Genomic DNA, 16,995 nt, shown 5'->3' with positions numbered 1-16,995 from the left:
AGACTGTGTGTAATATACAGTAGTCCAAGACAAAGACCCAGAGTTCAACTGATCAGGTGCAATAAGCTCCAGATCACATGATGAATATTTTGGTCACTGAGGCCAACTGCTTGTCAACGGGGGGTAGCAGAGTGTCCAATTAAGAATCCAGAATGTTGCATGTTTGAGCATCAGGTGGGGCCCAGCTGGTGTGCTCTTGAGTGATCTGTTGTAGTTGTCAGTTTATGAGTGTGACCTCAGGTCATCAAACCATAGGCTATTCAACAGGAAAGTAGGTGCAGTAGCAAAAAGAAGCTAAAATGGCAGTATGACTTTGTATAATACTTTGCATTTATAAATTACTTAATACAATGTTTGCAATCACTAGCAATGTCAGCCAGAGATTTGGAGCAAATCAGAACATTGGAGCTGGAGTCCATCATTGTGTCACCCTGAAGAAATACCTTTTTTAATGTTATGCTATTATGCTTGTGATGCTGGGACACCTTAATCTGGAACACAGTTCATCACAAAGTAAGGTAGAGACACACTCATTTATATGTCTGTGTCCATTCCTTTGATGCAAAAGGAAGATGGGTGCACTGAGGTGCCCGCCAGCTCCAACATTAAGATTATTGCACGTCCGGGCACAGTGCCAAAGCCTTGTGGTGGATGGCACCCTCCCAGAATGCTCCATTGAGTGCCTCCAGAGATACCCTTGACACAGCAGCAAACCGCTCAAGGCCTGCACATCATCAGTGATTAAAGAAAAGCAAGCAGCTCTAAATTATAGCTCTGCTCCACTTTGATTTATCTCTGGTTCATAGCGCAATGCAGGCAGCACTAACACAGAAGGCAATCGAATCCACAATAAATTAGGAATAACTTATCCATGGACACAATGCAAGCAGAGACCTCTGGGGACACAAAACCACAAGAGATCATCTAGGCCTTGGCAGTTTTGTTGGAAGGAATATGTCAGAAACCATACCACGAACAACTGTACAAAGTTCAATTAATTAAATCAGAGAGTAAAATGAATGCGATAAATTCTCAAGTTATTACACAAAAAGTATCATTATGAATACAAAAATGCATAGCACATTTTCTCTGTGTAGCATTATACAACACTATTGTACTATAGTACTATTTTGGGCACTGTTGTGGGATTCAAGCAGAATGATTCTAGTCATATATACAGACACTGTGTTTTAGAGAGAAGATTGTACTGGGAACACACACCCCAGCAATGTGTGAATACATCAAATGCAACTTTAACTGCACTAATTGTAAAAATCAATATTACACTTGAATTATACTAAGAAAAATTGCTATTAAGTACGATTGTCGTGTTTTATCATTTGTTCCAGTATATTTTGAATAACTATTGCAAAGACAACTACTAAAAAGATTGTTCACTTGGATTTGTGGTTACTAGGTTGACTCAAAATGTACTCAGTTGTGAACATCTAGGGCAAGTATTAGATCAAGGGTATCAAATCCAATTCCCTGTGGGCTTATGCACATGCTGTTATTTAAGTTTACACAGTTACATTGCTGGAGTTCCCAGAATAAATCACATTATGTCACAGTACAGACATATGTTCGGTCAGCAGTTGTAATGATCAAATTTTTGTTTGAACTGGGGGAATCAATCATCATTCTTCAGTAGGCTGCTCTTACTCCTTTGTGCATTGATGGGATATAAGTCAGGTGTTGATTTTACAGGTAAGAATCAATAAAAGCACTCCTGCATATGCAGCCGAGGACACATTTGCAGCCCACCTGGGTGATCAGGTGCTGGGTTTGTCTCCCAGCCTTGTAAGACCACACATTAGAAACATAGGACAATTACTTCAAAATGGCTTCTGTGTTCCTTCAGTGCATGTCAAACCGCACATCGTCCTTCAAAGGAGGAGGTGCGACAGAATCCTTGGCGCCTAGTTGAAATTCTCCCTGGGTTTCCCAAAGCAAGGTCCACTGTTAAATGTTATTGCTTTTTTCAAGGGAGGCGATGGGATGTTAACCAATTTAGAGAGAGTGCTCCTCGTTGCGTTCTGTCAAAGTAAATCACACAGTGTCATGTCTCTGTCTGCCTCTATCTCACAGTCACTCTCTCTTTTCTCTCTCACTCTTTCCTTCATAAACACTTTACCTTTTTCCTCTTCCAGCTTCCCCAACCATAAACTTCTATTTTAAATCTATCTGTTTGGTCTAGTGTGGACATAATGAGATTTGGGCAAAATCTACATATAGTTGTGCCCAGCCCAATGAAAAGATTTAATATGTTTTTATTTCTATATTATATAAAGTATTTCAAAACATCATCACATATAATGATGATCAGATAATGTCATAGATAATGTCATACTGTAAAAATAACCATTTACATTTATTTTGAATAAATTACATTTACATTACATTACATTTAAATTACATTTGTGATCTAAGACCAGATATTATGCGTCTGTAACTAATAAGTAAGCCTACTATTGAATAAGAAATCAATGGCCATTAATCTATTGGAATGACTTGGCTTTTTTTAGCCCTTTCATCTTGATCTCTAGCCTGACCCTAATTTCCACAATTTCCACAACTCAAGGGAAACACCCTGTCCTCAGGATTATGGCTACAGCCAGGCCAATCTACACCTTTATGCTGAAAAATTCTTCTGAATTTTCCTGTTCAGGTCACCTCATGACTCTGTTGGAAAGCCAACAGAAGTCTTAGCAGAATGTCTTTTGCAGCTAAAACAGTAGCGTTTGCTTTTCCCTCCCAAAATTCATCTGATCTCTCTTGTCTGTCTAGGAGTATTCAAGAAGTAAGTAAATACACAATGCACTGGAGAAAGCCATTTATGCACACAGCAAAACATCTTGTCATTTAGTATTCATGCATTTCTGAAATAACACTGATACAGATAATTGCCATCTCTAAACATGTATTTATTGAAAAAAAAAAAGTGGCAGCAGTGATTTACAGACATATTTCAACTATCCATTAAAATATATGGATGTAATACAAGTAAAGTGCAACTGGCTACAAGTAAATAACAGGTTGGCTTTGCACTGAGTAATACATATTCTCTACCTATACAAGAGATACAGTAAGGTATGTATGTTTTTTTTTTTAAAAAAAAAGACCACAGAGGAAGGAAATGAGTGCAAACAAGGTGACAGGGGCACAAATTTCTGTTACAGACCAGTGCTGCCATCTACTGTCTGCTGAGGGAAACACAAATATTGTTGTGGCAGTATATGTAATTGACCACATGGTAACGCTCATAAGCTTGGCAATATTGTAAGGGCATTCATAAATATTCAGTGTGATTTACACCATAACAAAACAAGCCAAAAATATTTTTGTCCAACAACAAAACAAAATTTCTCATCACAGGCATATTTCTATTTACAAGAGTTAAACGAAATAATGGTTCACAGCATATGCATCTAAGGAGAACTATATATATAGTCCCATAACATATATGCATATATTATACATATATGGTGAATTAAGATCCACTTGTAAGTTAATTTAAAGGAGAAACAGCACCGGTAAGTCTGAGGTCCGGAGGTTAGACACATCTACAGCATTAGGGGACATAACCAAATCTTTCTTCCTTCTTGCACATATCATTGCCTTTCTTTGGCATCTGTATTGCACTGAGGGGTCTTGCTGCTTTATTGACATACAAGAAGAAATATTGTTGTCTGCTAACAAACCAAAATGTTTTGTACAAGCATATTTCTACAAATTACGTGGATTATTTTTTATTTAAAATGGCATAATATCTTTACCGCTGTGTCAATAGTAATAATTAAAAAAAATAATTTAAAGTAAAGTCTTTAGTCTTGTCCCATCACATATATGCAATTATATATTTCCATCCTCATGGTGAGGGTTCACATTAAGTGAGTAACAGCACAATTGACTCTTGGGTCCAGATTTTAGACACACCTACAATATACATACATACAGCATTAGGGTGAATGTTTAACCAAAATAAAAACATCCTCCTTCCTGCACATATCGTTTGGCTTTCATTCCAAAGCAGAGGGGAGAAGCCTTGCTACTTTATGAACATGCTGCAACACAAGAGAAGGAGGCAAAAACATTGCAATGAGCATCAGCATCATTGAAACATCACAGAAACAAATCCACACAGGTTTACCAATGTAACACTGTACCTTTGAATGAGGAGAGCTCTTCAGGATTTGTCTCCACTGACAGCACTATGAGAGCAAGCACAGGAGGTGTCGAAGTGTTAAGGAATATTATATGCCTCAAGTGTCAATCTTCAGGTAACATCAGCAAGTAATTACAACAGTATATTCACAAGCGAATTGATGGACCATATGCAGTTACTACTTAAAGACATGGAATTTTACTGGCATGCTGGATGCATCATTACACAATAAAACAGGGAATGAGCAGGTGAGATATTCACCTACAGTACACATGACCCCTACAGTACATCAAGAATGAGAACAATTCAAAAGTGAAAGGTAATCACCAATACCTTCAGTTCTATTTTTCAGATTTACAATAGAATAGAGCTCCACTTTACAAGCAGCTGCTGGACCAGTCAAGTCTACAAATACAGCATGTCAAAGGATAATGAACAATCTAATTGATCAATGAGTAGAAAAACATAATAAGAGAAGTAGGTGCTATGCCACAGCAGAAGTAATAGATTTAAAATCTAAAATGCACTGCATGTATTACAATTGTGCTAGATGACTGTGACAGTAATCATAGTCAGTAATGTACATTTTCCATATACTTTACCTTTTGCTTCATGTGTATAGGAGAGAGAATGTTGGCTTATTAACACTTTCTGGAATTTGAAACCAAACAACAGAGTGTTTGGAGTTCTGGGGTATGCAATGCATTTGGTTGTGTGGGTACAGAAGGAGAAGTTGTTCATTTGTATGGAAAAGAAAAAAGATGACCACAAAAATTGTTGTCAATAGAGAGCTACAAACAGAAATAGTGTGATTTTTAGTCATGAGCTGACAGTGTGTCTTCTGCAGTCTTTGGGTTGCTTGGCATAATAGTATGCACCAGGCAATTTTCAAAATCCTGGCCACAAGCAGTAACACATGGAAGATGGTTAAAAAAGAGGCTCCATTAACTGCAGCTGTCAAACTAAACAACTCTGACAGGAAACACTGCCTTCTGCTGTTTCTCAGACATGCATGCACTTAATTAAGACAAAAAGCACAACAGTCTATAGACAATGAGTGCGCCAAAGTAAATTCCTTGAGAGCAGAAATGATAAAATCATGACATACCTTGTGTTTCACTAGGCTCTTCTTCCTCAGGGGAAAATTCATATTTCGTGAATAGGTTTTCTGAAATAGACATCGCAAGCAGAAAGTAATAAATAACCAGCTTAAGTTTCTCAATAGCTCACAAACAATCACAATCACCACTCCTTTTTCGGTCTCAAGAAAATAAAAGATATTTTACACGATAAAGTGAATGACCGAGAGGACTGGAATAAAAATCATAAAAAAGTAAACAAAAAACTTACCCGTGTTCCGTTCCGCCATTGAGAAAAACAGGTCACTCTGTGGTTTTGTCTTTTCACCTGTGACTATGATGGCATACACACTTATGGCATAAATGTAAATACATTTACATTTAGTGTCTTAATTAATCATACTACATCCTAGTTTAATCTCTACTCATTTTGAAAGATCCATTGGATTCCCATGACTGTAAGCACAATTTCACATAGCTTTCCACTACTTTAACTATGCTGAATATATTGTAAAAAAGCACTGGAAAGTACAGTGACCGACCGTGAATCCTCACCTGACTTCCTTCTGTGTCTCAGACATACGCATCCCAGTGTGATGACAGCGAGACCGAAGGCAAGACAGCCAGCAACAGACACAAGCAGCTTCCGCTTCAGTACTGGACCGAGAGGAGAGCAGCAAAGGGAGTAAAGGTCTAACAAAGGCAGATCATTCTGAATGCACAGTGTTAGCCCTGCTGTGGAGAAGCCACTCTGGAAACAGACGAAGGATAACTACTGACTCCTGTGCTCACATCACCTGTAGCATACTGTTGGAGCTGACCACATTACACTTTATGCTTCCCTGTCACACATGGTAAGGTGTTGGAGGTAAATGTGGGATTCTTGGGTGAGTTATAATAGTACACATAAAAAGGTGGCCTGGCACACAAATACATGCAAAATGTGACCTCATATCTTTCACCTACTTTTTGAGATGCTTGGAAAAAATTAGTGGAACTCACCAATGTTGTTCACTTGAAACACTTCACTCATCTCTGTGTAAGATGGTATCCCTGTCCTGTTCCCTCTACAACTATATTTACTTTGGTCTGAGCCATTGTCAGATGTCACTGTGTATCTTTGGCTACTGCTGTCTTGCTGGAGCTGCTGTCCGTCTCTGTACCAGGTGTAGTTCCACTCAGCTGAGCTCCCCTCAACATCACACCTCAGGGTCAAACTGTCTGTCCTGAAGATCTCCATCCATCCTGTCTCCAGGATCAAGACAGCATGAGGACGAGCTGTAACGCCAGACCAGTTTTGTAAAAAATTAGCTAGAACTCCACACTAAACAAATCAAATGCAACTAAAAATAATTAATAAAATATGAAGTGCAAAGAAAGTGTTTTAATGAACATTGTTTATATGTGTACTTTTGTGGAGCACCATTTTGGTCTTCCATTCTATGAGAATGAAACAACAAAAGCAGATCAACAATATACAGGGAAATTCACTTTATTTTATAATCGGCTGAGGAAAAAGGGCTGTCACTTGGTTGTCACCTTACCATTTATGTTGACTTTCTGAGATTCACTGTAATTTGTGTAAAACAGTTCTGTCCCTCTCCCAGCTCGACACCAGTACCTTCCACTGTGGGACAGAGCAGCAGAGCTGATGGTGTAAGTGGACCCATCAGTGCTGCTGTGGTCAGTGTTGGGCAGAGCTGATCTCTGTGTGTCTTTGTACCAGAGATACTTCCAGCCAACAGGATGTCTCTCAACCCCACAGCTCAGGGTCACTCTGTCTCCTGTGAAGATCTCTCCACTGGGGGGGTCCTGGGTCAGCAAGGGCTTCGGGACTCATAGGAACACACGAATGTCAAAGTTTGTGAGAAAGCAAAATGGTAACTAAGAATCAAATCAAATAGCAAAATATGCAGAAATATGGTAATATACAGTATGTGCTAAAGTAAAATTACAATATATCAAAGTTACTTTATTTTTTAAACTATATGGGTATGTCCTGTAAATTTCACATATAAGGTATTTAGAATATATTTTTCAAACAGTTTGTAAAGCTATGCACAGAATATGTGTGTGCTTCATATTTACACTTACTGAACTATTGTACTTTAAATATAGGATTCTCTGTGGCATAATAGTTTTAATGCTAGAAATGATCTGTTTCAGAACTGGTAATGAAAAATCCTTACCTAAAACCTTGATTACAACATCATTGCTGAACTCAGTGGAAACTTTTCTTCTCTTATATTCTCCTCTGCAAGTGTAACTTCCAGCATGTGACTGAACAGCAGACTGGATAGTGTACCTGGCTGTACGTTTGTCTACAGGAAGTTCCCGTCCATCTCTGTACCATTTATACATCCACTCAGTAGATCTGCCCTGAATCTCACAGCTTAAAGTCACACTCTCTGTGATAAAAACCTCTGTCCATTCAGACTGCAGGGTCAGTGTTGCGCGTGGGAGAGCTAGAGATGTCAAGACACAAAGAGAAAGTATAAGATGGGGTTATGAACAGCATGGGGAGCTTTGATTAAACAAAACAGGACTGGTTATACATCACTCACATTAAAATATATGAACAAAATACTGTAATTGTGGGACAATAAATGACCAGAAAACTATTTTATCTTATTATCTTATTAACGAATTAAACCAAATCAAATTTATGGGAATGCATCTTTTTCCTGAATGGACAATAGCAAAAGGTCAGAAAATAACCAAATGGGTTGGCAATACTAGTCACATGAGGCCACTTTATCTACTGATTCTCTACTCACTTCAGGTTTTAATTATTTGATCAACACTTTAATTCAGATAGAAAGCCAACACATCTGGCATTCAAGGAGTAAATCAGTTATAGTTAGAAAAGTAGATTTTAAAATTGAAGGATTCCTTATTCCTATACATGTAACTGCCCATCACTTCTGAAGAAAATATTCACCCTCTTACCAGATATCCTTAAGGTATGAGAGTCACTGTACTGTGTGTAGAAGGTCTCTGTCCCTCTCCCAGCTAGACACCGGTACTCTCCACTGTGGGACAGAGCAGCAGAGCTGATGGTGTAAGTGGACCCATCAGTGCTGCTGTGGTCAGTGTTGGGCAGTGCTGCTCCCTGTGTGTCTTTGTACCAGAGATACTTCCAGGCTGCAGCATGTGTCCCAACCCCACAGCTCAGGGTCACTCTCTCTCCTGTGAAGATCTCTTCACTGGGGGGATCCTGGGTCAGCAGGGGTGTAGGGATTGTTTCTACAAACACGTTCATCAAACATTAATACTTTCAACCATACCTCCACATTTCAAATTCACAGTGTAAATAGTGTTTGTAGGTCACTGAAGACACCTTCAGGCTGCAATGGCTTAGCTACCCAAACTCATAGGCACACATGAATGTCAAAGTTTGTGAGAAAGCAAAATGGTAACTAAGAATAGAGGACATCCCTGATCAAAAAGCAAAATATGCAGAAATATGGTAATATACAGTATGTGCTAAAGTAAAATTACAAAATATCAAAGTCACTTTAATGTATTAACTATATGGGTATATCCTGTAAATTTCACATATAAGGTATTTAGAATATATTTTTCAAACAGTTTGTAAAGCTATGCACAGAATATGTATGTGCTTCATATTTACACTTACTGAACTATTGTACTTTAAATATAGGATTCTCTGTGGCATAATAGTTTTTATGCTAGCAATGATCTGTTTCAGAAGTGGTAATGAAAAATCCTTACCTAAAACCTTGATTACAACATCACTGCTGAACTCAGTGGAAACTCCTCTTCTCTTATATTCTCCTCTGCAAGTGTATCTTCCGGTATCTGACTTAACAGCCGACATGATAGTGTATGTGGCTGTAGGGTTGTGTACACGAAGTTCCCGTCCATCTCTGTACCATTTATACATCCACTCAGTAGATCTGCCCTGAATCTCACAGCTTAAAGTCACACTCTCTGTGATAAAAACCTCTGTCCATTCAGACTGCAGGGTCAGTGTTGCGCGTGGGAGAGCTAGAGATGTCAAGACACAAAGAGAAAGTATAAGATGGGGTTATGAACAGCATGGGGAGCTTTGATTAAACAAAACAGGACTGGTTATACATCACTCACATTAAAATATGTGAACAAAATACTGTATTTGTGGGACAATAAATGACCAGAAAACTATTTTATCTTATTTTCTATAGGTCTGTCAGTGATTTGTAGTGTTGCTTTTTACATTAACGAATTAAACTAAATCAAATTTATAGGAATGCATCTTTTTCCTGAATGGACAATAGCAATAGGTCAGAAAATAACCAAATGGGTTGGCAATACTAGTCACATGAGGCCACTTTATCTACTGATTCTCTACTCACTTCAGGTTTTAATTATTTGATCAACACTTTAATTCAGATAGAAAGCCAACACATCTGGCATTCAAGGAGTAAATCAGTTATAGTTAGAAAAGTAGATTTTAAAATTGAAGGATTCCTTATTCCTATACATGTAACTGCCCATCACTTCTGAAGAAAAGATTCACCCTCTTACCAGATATACTTAAGGTATGAGAGTCACTGTACTGTGTGTAGAAGGTCTCTGTCCCTCTCCCAGCTAGACACCGGTACTCTCCACTGTGGGACAGAGCAGCAGAGCTGATGGTGTAAGTGGACCCATCAGTGCTGCTGTGGTCAGTGTTGGGCAGAGCTGCTCCCTGTGTGTCTTTGTACCAGAGATACTCCCAGCCAGCAGCATGTGTCCCAACCCCACAGCTCAGGGTCACTCTCTCTCCTGTGAAGATCTCTCCACTGGGGGGGTCCTGGGTCAGCAGGGGTGTAGGGATTGTCTCTACAAACACATTCATCAAACATTAATACTTTCAACCATACCTCCACATTTCAAATTCATAGTATAAATAGTGTTTGTAGGTCAGTGAAAACACTTTTAGCTTGCAATGGTTTAGCTCTGCAAATTCAGTCACACAAGAATAGCAAACCATGTGAAAAAGAAAGAAGAGAACTAAGTATGGAGGATATCCCTTATCATAAGGTAAAATATGCTAAATATGGTCATATATAAGACAAGGTTTACTAACTACACATAGTATGCTTCAGAATAGAGGACACTATACAGCATATATTACACAATATTAAATACAGTTATTGTAATACATAAAATTGTATGTATACATTGTGGAGTATATTGCACGGCATATGGCATTTACAGCACATTTTCCAGAATGCTCATGAAACTGCATACAATGAATGTAAATGTATACTTGTACACATTTACTTCCTGAAATATTGTCAAATATTGTTGTTTAAATGTATGATTTTAACAGACATAACTTTTAATTTCAGAAATGGCTTCCTTAATCAATAGTAAAAGCATACCCAAAACTTTAATTGTAACAGCATTGCTGCTTTCAGTGTACACTCTTCTTCTCTTATATTCTCCTCTGCAGGTGTATCTTCCGGCATCTGACTTAACAGCCGACATAATAGTGTATGTCGCTGTAGGGTTGTGTACACGAAGTTCCCGTCCATCTCTGTACCATTTATACATCCATTCAGTAGATCTGCCCTGAATCTCACAGCTTAAAGTCACACTCTCTCTGATAAAAAACTCTGTCCATTCAGACTGCAGGGCCAGTGTTATGTGTGGGAGAGCTGGAAATATCAAGACACAAGGAGAAAGTATAAGATAGGGTTAGAGACTGTATGGAGACTTTGACTAAGCAAAACAAGACTGGACATAGATCTCTCACATTAACTATCTGAACAAATTACTGTATTTGTGGGAAAATAATTAATAAAAATAATTTTCTAATTCCTTTTACATATTTACATATCTATAAGAGATTTGTAATGGGATACGTGCATTAATGATAAAACTGAAATCAAACTGCATGTCATCCATCACTTCAAAAGAAAAGATTCATCATTTTACCAGATATCCTTAAGGTATGAGAGTCACTGTACTGTGTGTAGAAGGTCTCTGTCCCTCTCCCAGCTAGACACCGGTACTCTCCACTGTGGGACAGAGCAGCAGAGCTGATGGTGTAAGTGGACCCATCAGTGCTGCTGTGGTCAGTGTTGGGCAGTGCTGCTCCCTGTGTGTCTTTGTACCAGAGATACTTCCAGCCAGCAGCATGTGTCCCAACCCCACAACTCAGGGTCACTCTGTCTCCTGTGAAGATCTCTCCACTGGGGGTGTCCTGGGTCAGGACAGGTTTGGGGATCATGTCTATAAACGTGTTTATTAAATGTTAGTATTTTAAATGACCCATAACTCCACATTTCAGATACCACATTTCAGAGAGTATTTCTAAATCACTGAAGAAATGTCATGCTGCAATAGTTCACAGCAAACTCATTTATATAGAGGAATAGTAAAGTATACCCAGGGGCTGAACCGATGGCTCATTGCAGAGGGGGCAAGGACCTGTAGTGGGCCCTTATACAGCCTATTGTAGGCTGGGAGATGCAAGACAGATCCAAGGGGAAACTTACAGAGACGGAAGGGCGGAACGGAGAGAAATGTTGATTACAATGAGGTGTGCTATTTCAGCACACCTCATTGCGTTAGACCATTTTTAAATAATGTGGCTCCGTCAGCAGTGACGGCAATGGGAAATAAAACAAGACAGCTGGTGATCGCTTAGTTCCTACTTTGGAACTCGAACAGAGAGCATTATAAGTTTGTACACTTATATAAGGATTCTGGCCAGTGAATAAAGTTTTCTGTAACTCTATTGTGTCTCTGCTCATTCAAAATAAATATTGCGGCGAGAAACTTAGCTTGGGGTCAGACGAAACCATTACGCCCTCAGTCTGACTTTTTATTTTATTGCCCCAATCAAGACACAAACAAACTATTCAAGATATTCAACTAAACAACAAAAATGCATGTTCAGTAAGGCAAATTGGGCCCAAGGTGAGCCCAATTTGTAACTGGAAGAACCGTGAGCCCGGGGCAGCCGCACCCTCTGCCCCCCCACTCGCTCCGCTACAGAGTATACCATATACAGTATGTGTGTGAGAGGGTGCATGTAATAGAGTTGGGAGTAGAGTAAAGCTAATTACCTCCCAGCACTCCTGTGTTTACTCTATGCATTTTATGCTGATGGAAGTTATCAATTCACTTAAAACAGCTCCATTAATTCCTACTGATCAGAGCTTGATAAAAAAATAACTCATATTGTACATTTTGAAAATCGAGATTTATGATATTTTCATGCCTCTTTAGAAAAATGGAGATAGCCTCTATCTTTCTATTCCTCCCACGCTGCCAGTTCCAGCATCATATGCGTCTTACAGGGTGCAACAACCACGCCTGCGTGTGTTTCTGTCACGCAAAGCTCCTGAAGGTTAACATGACCCCCCTCAGTTTCACATAGAATTTCAAAAGCCCATTGTCATCTACATTCATCTTATTATATTCGTATGTTTTAAAATAGGAAAGCTCCCTTGTGAAACTATTTTTTGTATATTTTAAAACCAAAATTATTGCTCACAAAAAAGAAACTATTTTTGTTTGAATCCCAAGGGACAGAATATATCTTTCAGGAAAAAGTAAACATATATCATATCCTCTTACCTGTCACTTTCAGGAAATATGAAGAGCTGGTTAAAGTACGATTTTCAAACTTTGCTTCACAGCGGTACTCTGCACTGTCAAACTCTTGCATATTTCTCAGCGTATATGTAGAAGATCCTCTTCCAGTATAGGCAAACAGTGGAGTCTGTTCTGTGCCTCTTACTCTCTTCCAGGAATAATCCCAATCAGTGAAAGGATCAGACCCTTTGACCTGGCAGGTGAGGGCCACAGTCTCCCCTGCGAACATGTCTGACCATGGAGGATCCGCAGTCAGTTCAGCGTAGGCACTGGACTCTGGAACAGAAATATTCATCAGGTCAATAAATATACTGTTAATGCATAATACCTTTAAAGGAAATATTCCCCACAGAATTAACAGTGTACAAAACAAATGCATAGATATCTTAATTTGAATCTAATCAAACATTAATAAGTTACAGCCATTGATGAATTGTTGGGCTGGGAAAAATGCAGGATAGGGTTAAAATAGTGAAGAAGAATCCAAACAGTGGCAAAAAAGACAGAAAAGACAACATGGTAAACTGAGGGGTATGATGGTGAAACACCTGCGTTCTTGGCCACCAAGTTAACAGTTTTGTTCTATACAGTCACACAATACACTCCATGTCATTTTAAGGGATTAACATCTAGAACAGTGATCTTACTATCCCTCTTGGTTTATGTGCCACTTTATCATCCCACTAAGTATTTTTGAAATTCGTTCATGCTTTCAGGCAAAATGCAGATAAATTAAACTTAACAGATATTTACCTGCTTTGCAATATCCTTTCTTTTGTACAGAGAAGATCAGGGCAGTCAGGCCTAGGGGGGAAAAATCATTTGAAAAGTGAGGGTTGTTTGTCAAAAGTTAATACATATGAAGATAATACACTTACATTAGGAAATAAGGATGGTTGTGTGTAAGTTTTAGTGCTTAAAAAGTACACATACTGTATATAAACATACACGCATGAAGTGTAACAAGGGTAACAAGGCTAAAAAAGTAAAATGCTCTTTATTCCTCATAATTAGCTTCAATATTCATGTACAGACTCATTCACAGGCTGACCAACACACAAGGAAAACATTTCACATGCTCTGCTGATGATAAAACTAAAAGATTCTGTATTCTAGTCTACAAGAGGAAAAACTGAAATATTATATAGATGAATAAACTTTTCCTTGTTAATACTTACATATCGCTTTGATGAACAGGTGCATCTTCAGTTTCCTCTCCCTACTTCTGTGTGAGACACACACAGGCCTGCAGCATTGATGTCTGTGGTTTTTCTTCACTGGTGTGTCTGTTTCTTTTAAAACAAAGCTGTGGTCAAGGGTATTGCTCATAAAACATTTACACAAAACTGAGAAATACATGCACACATAAAAATACACATACGTGCACACACATGCACATGCACATGCACAGTATGTATATTTTTGCATTTCTTGCATGAAAATGTGGCTGTGCTTGTAATCCTATTTAAATTGTAGGTGTTTCAAAAGATACTAGAAAAAGTAATTCACTAATCAATAGAAATGTTTAAAGACAGCAAATGATGATGTAGGGTGATAGTATGATTTTATATCTGCTTTGCATGCATTTATAAGGACTCTACAAGGCTACCAGTAACTCCCACAAAGAACATGAGAAAGACTCAGAATGTTTATGGTGCTCATGGTCCATGAACAGGTTCAGTTCATCACAGCGTGTCGTTGAATGATCCCCTGATTTAAATCTATCCACTACAGCGTTTCATCCTTAACTTGTAGTAACCTGCAAGCAAGTGTTTCCGGTATTTATGAATCATCATGAGTTTAGTGATAACTTAAAGTCCTGACAAATATTGTGGAAGTCTTGAATAAATGTAACATTGTTTCAAATTTATGACTCAAAGGTAAGAACAAACTACATGAGGTAATACTGAATCTGCTCTTCTGATTGTAGAGATACACAGCCCCTGTGTCAAGTTAGCTTGATATTTTTTTTTCCTTTTATCTTTGCAGAGCATGGCTTTTGCTTCTGTGAAGAGAAAATGAAAGAAACAGGAAACCACTGTGAATGTCACTGGATTCTGCTCAAATGTCACATGCTCTGTTCTCTTCTAAAGAGCTGCACCATGTTTTTACCACAAAAGACCACCACTGACCTTGAATATTATGATACACAGGTTCGTTTTCATGCTTTTCATTGTGGTGATGTTTGCATCCTTGGAACAGCAAAGAACCATACTGTGTGCACATTTAATGAATGTTACATGTACATTAATATTAATAGTATGACTGATCATGCTTCAGACCCTTGTCAGATCACAGGTTTTTTTTCAATTGCTAACATGCATTGGTCAAAACTTCAGTCACATTGTCAAAACTCTTCACACAGTCAGCAAAACTGTGGAAAATGTGGTCATTGAATGCATTTTGTGGGAAAGCAATGAAAAATGATTCACAGTTTGGTCCACATAGACTTCTGTTTCACTGACTGTGTGAAGAGTTTGACAATGTGACTTCTGTTTCGCTGACTGTGTGCACATTTAATGAATGTTACATGTACATTAATATTAATAGTATGACTGATCATGCTTCAGACCCTTGTCAGATTACAGTAAGTCTATTATCAGAAAATGCTGACCATTTGAAATTCTATGAACTCAAATTTATAAATTCACTTCATGTGCATTAATTTCAAATTTGCAGAGCTCCCTTAAGGGACTTCACAGTTAAAAGGACTTCAAGTACTTTCTAAATATGCAACATATCAGATAAATATGAATGCCTGATACTATAAATATGAGCTGAAACTTAATACTACAACAATGGTCTCTGACTGTTGCAAATAACATGGAAAAAGTGGAAGTGAAACACATTTCTTTCAGATTTATTATGAGAAATCATATAAATATTGTTGTTACATAATATATGTGCTTTTGAGTAGAATGGTAATAATCATTTTTATCTATTGAACCTGGAGAAAATAGTATATCAGAGATATAATTACATGATCACACACACACACACGCACACACACACACAACAAAAGAAGGATGGTGGTCTGGTCCACTTTTATTTGTGATGTCTACTTACCGTTATAAAGCTCCTAAAACATCCATCTTTTATGAACATGAGCATTGGCGTTGCTTTGATTGGGCATTTTGAGATATTGTGCTTTATCTTAAACTGTTATTGTTATTGTTTTACTTATCTCCAAACCACAAGCCCAGAATTCCTCCATGCTAAGGTTGTAGACACTGGAACAATAAATAGGTACCATGTCACATGAATATAGATGTTAAGGCCAGGTTTGTGAAGCTCATTCTAAAGCTGTGTTTGTTTTAAGGTTGGTAGTGTCAGTGTGTGCACTCTCATGTTGTGTGGCTAAGTTTGAGGCTCTCTCTGCTGCCCTATTTTTTAAGCTTATATCTGTGCACCACTACACTTAATTGCTGGGGCTACATGAAAAAGCTGCAAGATACTCATACTTATGTGATGGTCATGATGACAATTGGTGACTGAATTGAAACAGGCTGTTAATTCTTCTGTGTTTTTTCACAACCTTACACTCTTCTGTAACTTTTGAAGTTTTTTAATTTAAGGGAAGCTTAGTTTTATCTAATAGTCTGCTTGCTGTCACCTACTTAAACTTTTGCTGTAGTGGTCTGAACAATTTTATAGGACTGTTAAGTCCAGGGGTTAAAGTGAGATTTGGCAGGTGGGGGAGCCCTAAGATCTGGTGTAGCGGTGCAGCGGGGAAAAATAACTCACCTCAAAATAACTCCCAAATTGATTTGTACTGTGCGATCTGGTAGACTTGTTTTCTTTGTGGACAGGCTATGTGATCAGCTGACCTTCATTTAAGCACCCATAAAATATATATTTTAAAATCTGCATGAACAGGTGGGCTCAGGTGGGCCCCATGGACGTGGGGGGCTTGGGGCGGTTGCACCCCTAACCCCCTAGCTCCGCTTCTGAGCGGGACCTAACATCACTCTAGCTAAGATAGCCGAAATGCTAGCCGAAGTGTCAGCTACCGTATTGGCAGCTAGCAAGACAGATAGTAGGGTTGTGTGATTAATCAAATTGTATTTTCAATTACGATTTTGGCTTCCAAGCATTATGAAAACAAGATAAATGAGATAAAATGATTATTGTGCCGCATTATTTATTGAAATGTGT

The 16,995-nt window shown here is 38.3% G+C and overlaps 1 long non-coding RNA gene across 1 annotated transcript; it reads right to left on the bottom strand.

Annotated features, from left to right (window-relative positions):
- Positions 1–5,515: 5,515 nt before the first annotated feature.
- LOC118778761 lies at positions 5,516–6,313 on the bottom strand. Its single transcript, XR_005005018.1, has 3 exons — positions 6,247–6,313; positions 5,800–5,901; positions 5,516–5,578 (listed from the first exon to the last, which is right to left on the bottom strand). It is a non-coding gene; the product is annotated as an uncharacterized LOC118778761 (long non-coding RNA).
- Positions 6,314–16,995: the final 10,682 nt, after the last annotated feature.

Source organism: Megalops cyprinoides, chromosome 6, assembly GCF_013368585.1.
Source record: "Megalops cyprinoides isolate fMegCyp1 chromosome 6, fMegCyp1.pri, whole genome shotgun sequence".
NCBI classification, from domain to species: domain Eukaryota; kingdom Metazoa; phylum Chordata; class Actinopteri; order Elopiformes; family Megalopidae; genus Megalops; species Megalops cyprinoides.
The sequence above is the reverse complement of the archived record's forward strand: the minus strand, read 5'-3'. Positions and strand labels throughout refer to the sequence as shown.